The 11,986-nt window shown below is 41.3% G+C and overlaps 1 long non-coding RNA gene across 1 annotated transcript; it reads right to left on the reverse strand.

Moving 5' to 3' along the window:
- Positions 1 to 484: 484 nt before the first annotated feature.
- Positions 485 to 5,689, reverse strand: LOC123448383. Its single transcript, XR_006631716.1, has 3 exons — positions 5,146 to 5,689; positions 4,998 to 5,062; positions 485 to 525 (listed from the first exon to the last, which is right to left on the reverse strand). It is a non-coding gene; the product is annotated as an uncharacterized LOC123448383 (long non-coding RNA).
- Between the last annotated feature and the right edge of the window lie 6,297 nt (positions 5,690 to 11,986).

Below are 11,986 nucleotides of genomic sequence, written 5' to 3' on the forward strand. Positions count from 1 at the left end.
GTTTGGTCATTACCCATTTGTGTGAGCCACGTAGGATCTGACGTGGCCAAGCTGACGTGGCATTGCTAGTGACAAAATGGAATCATCATAAATTTCAGATCCATGTCCACCAATCTAGCCTACATGGGCCTGGCCCAATACCTATTTTACTATTGAAAATGTCTGATTTGTTTGGGTTGAAGCATTTTTTGCTAGAAGCACGCATATCTCAGGATAGGCCCACTAAAAATAAGTACAACAGAATAAAAGTTGCAAATAAAATGTATATTTCATTTCAGTAGCATATCACATCAAATACAATACATCATCCACCGACTCCATGCATTAAGGTTCAACGCCTAACAAGGGCACATCAAAATAATTTTACATGTGCACAACATAATACTTCTGCAAGTGCAAGCCCACAGAAAAAGGATCCAAAAAGTGCACAATCGCACATAAAGAGAGTTGCACGAAGATTGGATGAGAACCACAAAGTTTCTTCTCATCCTCTTCCTCTGCACAATATGCTCTTGCCATTGCCGCCTGCAAGAAGAAAATGATGATAAGGCTTTCAGACCAAGGAAACTAGTAAAATTGCACGAACGATAACCAATGATAAAACAGTAGAAAATTGTTTTCTCATTCATCTAGTTATGACTTACGAAGTGGAGTGGAAAACTACTCACAGACCAGAACCACCGTGCACTTTTTTCAAGGGAAACACACCATAAACTTGTGAGGTAATTTTAGTTCATAGAGTCGAGGAACCAAACCAGCACACCAAATCTACCGTAAAGCTAAAATAACTTCGACGGGCTCTTTGACCAACAAGTGTCATATGAGTTATTGTACCCCACCAGAAGGCTGGTCTAATAATCAAACACTAGCGTCAAAAAAGCACGGCACACGCCGCGCCAGTGGGAAAGCTCGTCTATATTTTTCCTCGATTTTGTAAAAGTAAGAAATGAAGTGATTAATTGAATAAATACACAAACCTTTTTAAAGAACATAACTTTAATACAGTAACCATCCGGAAACTATTCTTACTTCAGCTTCCATTTTGCGAGTTGGGGATAATGGCCAGATTGATCATTCAGTTTCTGTTATTACACTTATCTTGTAAACATAAAAAGCATAGCATGGCAGAACCATTCAACATATAAGCGACTATTTCTGCTTATAAACAAATCATGCCATATGGTCGGACAAATTTTAGTTAGCAAATATCTTCATACTACAGAATCTTAAGTAACATGGTAACATGTTCACGTATGTTGAGAGCAAAAGCTGACACCGGTTGGATAAACAAAGTTCGATGTATAGCAAAAGGTACTGGCTACAAAACACCCATACTACTGGACCGAACACCGCTACTGGCTTCTCACTGTACATAAAGTGGATACTAAAAGATGGTTAACTGAAGATAAGGAAACCTAATAAAAATTAATTTGTGCTAGCAACAAATATGCGGGCACATAAGAAACAAATGTTGTAGACTAAAATATGCCTTCGAAGCTATATCTTTATCTGAAGGCAATGCATCATAAACAGTCATCAAGTTGATAGTGTAAATTTAATTTCATAATAGAAGCCAGAGAGCAGCATAATTTAAAATCGAAGGAAGCACCACATGTCGAGTATACCTTATTACATTAATATTCCTGCAAAGTGAGAATCCATGCGTTAACATATCTCCTGGAGCAACCATTTTGACAATCTTCTGTTGACCAATAATAATCGCATGGAAAAAAGATGCAAAAAGGATACTGGTCGGGTAGTTAAGGACAAATAAATCAAGGCTAGACCCAAAATAAAAATATTTTAGTCATAGATCTATGACCAATAAAACCGTCGTCATTATTTTTTGTCATAAACGAGCTTATTTCTTGTAGTGTAGCCTCGAATCATCACAAGCACTAACCGCTTACGCCATATGCGCCAATTATGACTCTTCAACCCGTTGAGCTTCAGTTTATCAAGATTCACTGCCCTTATTAGATTTGATGCATAACCATCAGGGAACAACAAAGTTTTGAACCACATGAGTATCTCCTTCTTTTGTTCCCTTGTAAGAACAAACCTAGCCCGTGGCGTCATCCATTTCTTCCAGTCCATCGGTTGCCTCAAATTTTGTTCGGGTCTATCACATAGCTTTATCACATCTAGTCTAGCCTTAGTATTGTCCTTCGTCCTGCGAGCAAAGTTGAACAATGTGCTAAAAATGGCCTCTGCGATATTATTTTCAGTGTGCATTACATCAATGTTATGTGGAAACTCAAGCTGACGGAAGTAGGAGAGATCCCAGAAGCATGGCCTATGAGTCCAGGCGTGTTCTTCATTATATCCCAAGAAATACCCTGGACGGATGGGATCAGGCTCGAGAGCGTCTAGTTGACTACGAATCTGTTCACCCGTCATCTCAGGTGGTGCCAAGTGTTCAACAACTTCACCTTTCATGAAGTTCTTCTTGCCTTGTCTGAACGGATGGTCAGACAACAAATGTTGTCTATGGAAATCGAAGCAAGAATACTTTCGACCATGTTGCAGCCGAGGACACTCAAAGTTTGCCTTGCATCTGCGGCATGGGAACCTCTCATGTACAGACCACCCCATGAAAAGTGAAAACGTCGGTAGGTCTTGCATTGAGTACTTGTACCAAAAATGCATATTCAAGTTTTTCTTTCTACCAGCGTCATATGTGTGTATCCCATGCACCCAAGATTCTTTCAAATGATCTATCAATGGATGGAGGTACACATTTATATTCTTCCCCAGGTACTTGGGCCCTTGAATTATCAACGATAGAAATATGTCCTTGCGTTGCATTAGGACGCCAAGGGGGAGGTTGAGGGGAACAACAAGCACAGGCCAACAACTATAAGTCTTTGAGACAAAACCAAATGGATTGAACCCATCGAGTCCGATGGCGACTCGTCCATTCCTTGCCACTTTTGCTTTCTTAGGATGTAATTGATCAAAATTATTCCATGCTTGGGTACAATAGGATGTATCAACATTGGTCTCCCATGATCATCCTTGTTGCGTCTTATCCCATATTTGTGCCATACCACCTATTTGGCTGTATCGTCGTTCAAGTAAAGGCGTTGAATTCTTGGCAGGATTGGAAGATATCAAGAACATTTGCGGGGAATTTGGTCTGCTTCTTCATACCATCAGGGAGGACTTTCTCGGTATACCTAGAGGATCCGCACTTCGCATAGTACTTGTCGGCTGCATACTCTTTCGTAAATAAGACACATCCATTTGGGCAAGCGTATATCTGCTAATACAACATCTTAAGTGCACCTAGGGTTTTCTTTGCTTCGTACCAACTTTTAGGCAGTTTGTGCCCTTCAGGGAGAGAGCAACCCCAAGGGGTCATCATTGAATCAAAGTTATCTCTGCTCATGTTGAACTGGGTTTTCATAGACATTACTTGTCAGATGGCATCCAACTGGCATTGATCTGTGTAGTCGTGAAGACGTTGTTGTGACGAATTCAACATTTCTAAGAACGCCCTCATAGGCTCCTCTCGTTCTTCCTTTGATCCCGCATCACGTGCATCGTTGAAGTTAGCTACCATGCACATTGATCCCGATACTCTCATCGTTTGTGTACCGACGAACGACCTCCTCTCTGCTATGTTTAGTCTCGCCATGGAAGGTCCACCGTTTATACCCATGCTTAAACCCATGCTTCTGCAGATGTAATGACATCATCTTATTTGGCTCTTCTTTATAGTTTTTGTACTTCAAGTAGGGACACCAAATTTTTGTTTTCCACTAGCAAATGTTGCCTCTATGAATTTATTGGTCTTGTCCACCCACTCAGCGGTCATGCCACCCTGACTAGGGTGGCTACTATAGATCCACTCACGATCATCCATAACGGTACTTGCACTGACAATACATGTATTTTATTCAAATTCATTAAGTTAGATATAATGTAATTAAATGTAGATACATAACTAATTACTTTTGTCATATTATTTACCCCACAGTTTTAATTTTTATCATACAAAAGGGAAACCAGTATTCGTGGATTCAATCCTATCTCTAATAGGTAAAGATGGGTCCTAATCCAACCCGAGTACGTGTAGATTGGGTTCGTTCCCCGTGCTCTACTCCAGTCCAAGGCAAAATTTCAGTAACACCGCCCCGTTGTTCTGCTGGTACACGTCTCGGCAACAGGCCGACAGAATGTGTACCAGAGAACAACGGGGTGACATTAACGAAATTTTGCCTCGAACGGAAGTAGAGCACCGAAAACGAAACCCTATCTACACAACAATCTAATAAACAACATGAACAACATCATCTCGCAGTTTAACATCTAACCTAAAGAAAATTTAATCAGATTGGTTTTTTGGTCTATTTCACATCACCTTTTGAATTCCATCGGATTGTTTTTTTTGTCTATTTCAGGTTATTAATATTGGCAGGTAAACACTCACATGCATGTCTAAAATTGGTTTCTGGCAGTTATTAATAATGACATTTTACATAATTGTTATATCTCCAAAGATATTGCTATTCCATTATACTGAACTCTCATGGTGCTTAAAGTTCACGGAATAGTGAGCCTCAGTGGTGCATAGTATTTCATGGTGCTTAAAGCACCAGCATTAATAAACTTCATATAAGCTCATAGTCCCAGAGGAGGACAATGCCCAGGCCACCCCATCGCTGGTTCTTGCCCGCAGGGCCGGCCCTGAGATGTCAGGTGCCAGTGCAAGAGAAAAGTGGGGCCCCCATACACAAATAGTTGTAGAGATTTTTTTAATATATCTAATAGTAACTTATATATTGCAATTTCTTCAAATTTTCAATGGACACGTTATGCAACAGAATTCCCTCATGTCCCTTCCTATAACCAGACTTCCACTTTCTAGATGACACCTTAGCATAAAAGCATAAATACACACACTACACATATTAGGACTTGGAATCAAAAGTTAAAAAAAGCACCTGTTGTGGGGATAAAACTTGACTGGTTTCTCGTTTCCGCCAGCTTACCTTGTGCGTGTGTTTTCGGCTGCCTAAAGCTGCTAGTAACTGGGCATACTTGGTTTGTAGTTGGTCTGCAAGTTAAAACGTGTAATAGGCATCTCTCACTCGATCCGCCGCTAGGTTCCGGGGGGATGGAGAGAGAAGTGAACCTCACCTTTCCAGGACGAGGAGGTGGCTGGGCTCACGGCCAACGCAGTTGCTGCTCCTGCTCATGCTCATGCCAGTCGCGCCGCCGGCTCGGAGCTCGATGGTGTCCACGCCCCGGGAGGTCGAAGGGGAACGGCGGGGGCACTGAAGGAGGAACGTGCATTAGCTACTTGGGTTAGCCTCCTTCTATGGCCGCGGTGGCGGAGGAGGGACGTCAGCTGCGGATTGAGTGAGAGTAGCGGCGGCCGAGGGTTGTCAGCAGCGGATTGAGTGAGAGTGGCAGCGGGCAGGAACCTAGCGGCCCATCGCTATCGAGGGGCGCGAGCGGCCAGGAGGCGGTGACCGGGGAGGCCGATAGCGGCGACCGAGGTGGTTGACGGAGGTGGGGAACGCTCACTAGCTCTACACGCGAGAGGTGAGCTCGCGAGAGGATTAGGTCGCCGGAGAAACGTGGGGCGGGGAGTTGTTTTCGGTGTAGGGTGGTTGGGTTTTCTTTCATTTTTTTTCAGTTTTTGCCGTCATCGGTGTAGAGCAGCAGACGGCAAAGCTTTCTTTGGTGCCGTCAGCCGGGCCAAATAAAATACGGCAAACCATGCATGTGTTTAGGCCAATTAAGCACAGCCGTGGACTACGTTTTGCCGTCAGCCTAAGCGTAAGAATACGACGGAAATGCTTCCTTCGTCATCATCTGTTCAGATAGTTGACAGCAAAACTGTATTTTGTCATGTGTTTTTTTGCTGTCTGTTTTTTGTTATTTTTGACTATAGTATTTTTTTTTCGTCTGCCCATGATGACAAAGCGACCGTTTGTCGTCAACTCCGACGATTTGCTAACGGCAAATATGATACCTCTCGGCAAAATAGTTGTTTCCTGTAGTGACTCAAGGATATCCAATTGTAGTTATTTGGCTTTTTTTTGGACAATTGGATATGTAAGAATTTTAAAATACTCGTCTCTACCTATCTATGCTTTCTCGTCTCAAATTCTATTCATGCTTCATCACTAAATTTGATCAAGCACTTTTTGGACTCGCTGTGTGAGGAGCACCCGGAGTTCTATTTCAACAAAAGCCAAATTCCAAAACCTCTCTTGTGCCACTCGGTGTAACCAACTCCACAAAATTGGTTTCACTAAAGCAGTAGGGTTGATGTGGTTTTTGGACCTTGGTACCAACAGTTTTATAATCTTGGCCTCACCGAGTTTCCCTCTCCTCTAATAGTTAAGAAACTTGGTGGCACCAAAATTACGGAATAAGTGTGACCGACAGCATGAGGGTATATATACCCCTGAAAGTGAAAACTTCTTCGACCCCTTGGTCCCCCGCAACCCTGTGCTACCGCCGCTCACGTATTCGGAATTCTTCCTTGCCTCCCGCGCGTCCTCACCACAGGAGTCCATCACCGTCGATGGCAATCATCCCTGCCGTCATCGCAATCGCGAATCCTTCATCGCATTAGCATAATTTTCGACCCCTTGTGCACTCCATCCTCCAAATCTTGCGCATTAGGTTTTGTTCACAATCTTGCCAATGTTTACAAATCATTCATCCACAAAACAACTCCTTTAGATTAGCCAAACATAGAAAACTAGGTTTAGAGCTCCACCAATTGCGTATCAGTGTCACCAAGTGGAAACAAATCGGTCCGACCGACTTGGGTTTTAGGGTTTGTGAGAAATTTCTCGGTAAGACCAAGTTGCCTTTCTCGGTGAAACCAAAAAGGTGACCAAGTATTTATTGAATGAGAAGGTTAGTCTCAGGTTCTCCAATAACTAAAACTCGATGGAACCTAAACCCACTTTCTAAAATTCTAAAACTAAAATTTTGAGTTCACTGTTTGCAAAATGTTTGCGTTTTTAAAGCTCATGTTTTCGAACTCTATTGTATAAATTCACCATGTGAGGCTCAGAGGACAGTGCCAATGATTTCAAAGAGCAGAGTGTTGAAGTTGATTTAGGCAGTAGTCCTGAGAGGAGTGAGCCGGACCCAGGTACCCCCAACATCCACGACCTGCCCAAGGCAGCAACTAGGGAAAGGAAGAACTAAACTCTCATGAGGAAGATGTAGACTTTGTCCCAGAGGTGAGCACTCCTAACACGTAGAACAAGAAGCAACCAACAGGAAGATTCAAGAATCTGTTGCAGCCAAGAGAGGATTGTCTCTATCTTCAGAGCAACCCAGTTGTGCTAGAAGAACAAAAGTCTTAGCCAAGAAGTCAAGTCAAAAGAGGCAGAGGACCAGGTTTGTCAAAGTAGTTGTTCAACCATGCACACCTGAGTAACCAGACAGTGAAAAGTAAGAGGAGGAACCTGATAACCCACCTCCTTCCAGTCAGAGGAATTTGATGAAAGATGTTATGCCATGCAATCAAGCGTCTAAGCCAAATAGGACTACCAAAGATATAGCTACACTGAAAAGAACAAGGGTTCTAATTAAAGAGATGTTGCTGCAGGTAGCTGAGACTACATCTGCCAGAACACAATGATGAACACCCTATGGCTGAAAACATGAAGGAGAGGAAGGATCAAGGGCTCAGGAAGTGGAGAGTAATTGATCCATATGCTATGATGAGGAGAACTACAGTTGATGCTCTCTTCCACACAAAGGAGCAGCAAGACTTCTATGAGACTCTCCTGTTGAACAAAAGTTCAGTTGTCAGTGAAATGAGGTATGTAGATTGGGACTACATCAAGGAGCATGAAGACTACTTCCCTCATGTGAAATTTCAGGGAATAGACATTGAGAACTTAGTTGGCAGAAAAATTACACCTTGGAATGATGAAATGATCATGCAGTTCTACTCTATATCTCACCTCTATCCATATGGTAGAATTGTATGGATGATAGAAGGCACCAGATATCAGTCTACATTTGAAGAGTGGGCTGCCATCTTAGAAGCCTACTTTTTGCAAGCAGGACTACCCACCACCAACAAAATTATGAGGTACACCTTGATGCCCAAATCAGGTGATGACAAGATGATCAGGGGGTACTCCATCAACATGTTGCATCATGTGCACACTCACATCAAGATTAGGGTGATGGACTTGATTGTTGAGACAGTCAAAAGGATAGCTACTAACCAGAAGAGAACTTGTGGATATGCTCCTTGTATCTAGATGTTGATCAACTCCAAAGTTGAGGAAAACGTATATCTACTTGATCGTCAACACCTTCCACTCAAGCTAGAGTTTGAGGATAATGTTGTGGTGATGGACCGAAGTCATCCCACTTCAGCTACTGCAGAGGGTGAGTTAGAGGCTGAGGCACACACAGAGGTAGCCAGAGCCTCTATGTGGGATCACTAGAAGGGATGTCTAGAGGGGGTGAATAGACAACTTTCATAAATTAAAACCTAGCCTTTTCCCAAATTTAATTGGTGGCGGATTTTAGCAATTGTAACAAGTCTCGTGCACCCTACACATGCTAGTTAACATATATGGCAGCAAAAAGTAAATACATTGCACATGCAAGTAAGGAATATAGTTTAGGAAGATCAAACACAAAGATGGGAACGGTGATTTTTGGCGTGGTTCCGATAGGAGTGCTATCATGTGTCCATGTTAGTGGAGACTTCAACCCAGGGAGGGAAACGACTGCGAGAGTCCACGGAGGGCTCCAGCCACAAGGTTTCCACGAAGAAGCGGCCTTCTCTATTCCACTATGCCTTACGTCCACACAGGACTAGCCTCACTCGGGGTGGATCTTCACGAAGTAGGCGATCTCCTTGCATATAAAAACTTATTGGTTCAACTCCACAACACGAAGTAGGATACTCCCAAGCATCACCTAACCAATCTAGGAGGCACCACCCTCCAAAAGGTAATATATACGGTAGGACGATGAACTCCTTCCTCTTGTGCTTCAAAAGACAGTCTTCTCAACACTCAATCAATCTCTCATAGATTTAGCTTGGTTAGAAGAGATTGATTGGGTGGTAAGAAACCTGGGGAGACTATACATCAAGTTTCTAGTGGATGGATTGGAATATCTTGATCCCAACACATGAGTAGGCGGCTCTCTCTCAGAAAAATACATATGGCATGTGTGTGTGTATTCTGAGTGCTTCCTCTATGAATGAGAGGTGGTGGAGGGGTATATATAGGCATCTCCAAAAATCCAACGGTTACAACTTTATTTCCCAACTCGGTGACATTGACATGAATCTCGGTGGTACCGAGTTGCACAAAATGTGGCAACTTTCAAATTCTCGGTGATACTGATGTAGGAATCTCGGTGGAACCGATATGGTGACCTAGGACAATTTCGAAATCTTGGTGAGACTCATTTCAAACCTCATAAATTCTTATTCTTGAAATTGACAAACAAGAAAGTGGTCACTAAATTTCGGTGGCACCAAAGTGAAAGTTGGTGGTACCGAGATTCTAAGATTTGGCATAAGATCTATCTCTCAAAAAATCGGTAGGGCTGAGTGGGAATTGTTGGTGGCACCGATTTTCATGCTTAGGCTTTGGACATAGAATTTTGTGGGAGAAAGACTCAATAGTGTTGGTGGCTATATCTAAGTACTTGAGCAACCAATTCATTGTAGATATCTCAACCTCTTTTAATAGTCTTGGCTTTCCTATGGACTCAAAGGTGATTTCTTAGAAATATAAAATGCAGAGTTTTCTTTCTTGAAGATTGGCCAATCCTATTCCCTTCCTTGGGGCTTCTCCAAATAATCCTTCACCAATGCTTTATGTGGAATATACCTGAAATATAATAGGTAAAAGTGTTAGTCCAAGAGACAATGTATGTTATCATAAAATATCAAAACCACCACAAGAGCATATGTGCTTTCAATCTCCCTCTTTTTGGTAATTGATGAGAACATACGATCAAAGCTTCAAATAAAGGTAAGGAGTAGAATATGACATCTTTGAAAGATACATGACGAATACAAGTACCCCCTAATTGTGTGCAATCCCTTTTAAGAGATGTTTGCTTTGGACTGGATGAGCACACACATGGTAGAAGGGATAATACAAGCCATGTGAATCATGGCTATATGCATCAAACATTATGTGAATGAAAGGTTTCCATGTTCAAGACTAACCCTTGCAAATATTATGTGCAAGAGACGAGAGACCATCTTGAACAAGGACATGATTCATATACTTACCTTGAGGTTCTTGTGCATCTTAGCGATCGGTGTACACTTGGGAAAACAAATGTTATAACACAAGAGTATACTATTGTAAAGATGGAAAGAGCTTCAAAAGTACCAAGATACTGAAGACATATCGAAGACATGATTTTTTGATAGATACGTCTCCAAGAATATTTAGAACATTCTCCCCTAAGAAGTAATATGAAAGATTTCCTCTCCCCTTGAAAGATAGCATGTAGATATTTGGAGTGGATAGTGTGAGACAAGTTCAATTTAAATTAGGCTATTAAAGTTTCTATATCTCTCCCCCTTAATGGTATTTATCCCTCTAAATGTGTAGACTTTGATATATCTCTCCCTTTGGCAGATCTCCCCTTTTGGTATAAGTATTTAGAAGCTTTGATATATCTCCCCCTTTGGCATTAATTTCTAAAAAGGTTAGAGGGTAAGGGATCATTAAGAGTAAGGGGTCTTGTATTATTTTTTCTTTGATAAGGGTTCCTTGATTATTTTCTCCCCCTTGAGTATAGGTAAGGGATCCTTGAGATTTATGCCCCTTTTAGTAGGGTTCCTAGATGTTTCTCCCCCTTATTTTGTGGGATCACTAAAGATCTCCCCTTGAAATTTTTGCCTGCTAGACAATTGTGGGAACATAAGAATACGCCCCCCTACGGCTTTAATACAGAAATACTAAGAGAAGCCCAAAGATAATAGAACCGAGAATAAAATTTTAGCCTCTAGGAGGAATCGGTAGCAGTTATTTTCCCATATTAGAGAGACCGATTTGCAATGAAATATTAAATACTCAACATAAATAGACAAATAAAATATCCAAAAGCTTTGAAAAAATAAAATATCCAAAAGTTTTGATAAAGGAAATAGAAAATAGTTCTTTAAAATAAATACATACTTGTAGATGAGAATTGAATGATTCGAAGAAGGCATGCAAGAAAATATGAACCATACCAGAATCATCATCTAGATGTTGGGCGGTGACTAGGTCATTATATTAAAGTAGATTGATTTTAGGAGTCAAGCAAGAATGCTTGATCATAGATTATACTCATCGTTAAGCGCAAAATAGTGTTGCCATTTTTCGATTAAGCATTTTCATGTCTACATATCACTTGTGTTGCTTTACCTCATGAGTTGGTGTAAATCTTTATCAAGGATATGAGTACATACCTTCAAATGTTGTTGATGACTTGGTATGTAGGTGAACTTCTTGTGGATGCTCAATGTTGATGAAGATCATATTGAGTTAGGAGCTATCCTTGTCATTTTGGTTCACTTTTCACCTACATTGGTTAGTCATGCAAGGAAGAACATAATATATCCAAACGACAAGAGTGAATTCAATCAACAAGTAGTTGTCAAGGATATGATTTTGTTGTCTTCTTCCTTCATAATCGAAGAAAGGGTTGTTGATACTTGGACATGACAAGATTTCTTTTGATGTGAGTTGATGGCAATCTTGTGGAATATAGAACTTCCAAGTACCTACAAAATGTTAGACGCAATACAAGGGAGCATATTTTTCCAAGATATAAGGTAATGCCATATTAACAGCATCATGGAATAATCAAGTAAGCTCATGCCCTTGCATGAATCCGAGTGAGTCTAGCTCAAGTTTGATGCATCAATGATGTTCAACGGACTCCTCAAATGACAAGACACTTTCTCATCAAGTGATTTGGTGAAGATATCTACCAAATGCTTGTTAGTATGAACATGCTT

This window comes from Hordeum vulgare, chromosome 4H, assembly GCF_904849725.1.
Source record: "Hordeum vulgare subsp. vulgare chromosome 4H, MorexV3_pseudomolecules_assembly, whole genome shotgun sequence".
In the NCBI taxonomy this organism is placed as follows: Eukaryota; Viridiplantae; Streptophyta; class Magnoliopsida; order Poales; family Poaceae; genus Hordeum; species Hordeum vulgare.